Below are 1046 nucleotides of genomic sequence, written 5' to 3'. Positions count from 1 at the left end.
AGCCAAAAGACAGAAACTAAAACAGGAAGCACCCGCGCTCAGGTCTGTTCAACGCTGGTCCGACCAATCGGATTCCACACTTCAAGATTGCTTCGATCACGTGGACTGGGATATGTTATGTTCCGCATAGCGTCGAACAATAACATTGATGAATACGCTGATTCGGTGAGCGAGTTTATTAGCAAGTGATGTTGCACCCACAGCGTCTATTAAAACATTCCCCAAACAGAAATCGTAGATTGATGGCAGCATTCGCGCAAACCTGAAAGCGCGAACCACTGCTTTTAACCAGGGCAAGGTAACTGGAAACATGACCGAATACAAACAGTGTAGCTATTCCCTCCGCAAGGCAATCAAAAGAGCTAAGCTTCAGTATAGAGGCAAAGTAGAGTCGCAATTCAACGGCTCAAACACGAGAGGTATGTGGCAGTGTTTACAGTCAATCACGAACTACAAAAGGAAAACCAGCCCCGTCTTGCACCACAATGTCTTGCTCCCAGACAGACTAAACAACTTCTTTGCTCGCTTTGAGGACAATACAGTGCCACTGACACGGCGCGCTACCAAAACCTGCGGGCTCTCCTTCACTGCAGCCAACATGAGTAAAACATTTAAACACGTTAACCCTCGCAAGGCTGCAGGCCCAGACGTCATCCCCAGCCGCGTCCTCAGAGCATACGCAGACCAGCTGGCTGGTGTGGTTGCGGACATATTCAATCAATCCTTATCCCAGTCTGCTGTTCCCATATGCTTCAAGAGGGCCACCATTGTTCCTGTTCCCAAGAAAGCTAAGGTAACTGAGGTAAATGACTACCGCCCCGTAGCATTCACTTCCGTCATCATGAAGTGCTTTGAAAGACTAGTCAAGGACCATATCACCTCCACCCTACCTGACACCCTAGACCCACTCCAATTTGCTTAGGTCCACAGACGACGCAATTGCAATCACACTGCACACTGGGTAGGTAACAACATCTCCACCCCGCTGATCCTCTTCACTGGGGCCCCACAAGGGTGCATTCTCAGCCCTCTCCTGTACTCCCTGT

The sequence above is a fragment of the Oncorhynchus keta genome, chromosome 23, assembly GCF_023373465.1.
Source record: "Oncorhynchus keta strain PuntledgeMale-10-30-2019 chromosome 23, Oket_V2, whole genome shotgun sequence".
NCBI classification, from domain to species: domain Eukaryota; kingdom Metazoa; phylum Chordata; class Actinopteri; order Salmoniformes; family Salmonidae; genus Oncorhynchus; species Oncorhynchus keta.
This window is presented reverse-complemented; position numbering follows the sequence as displayed.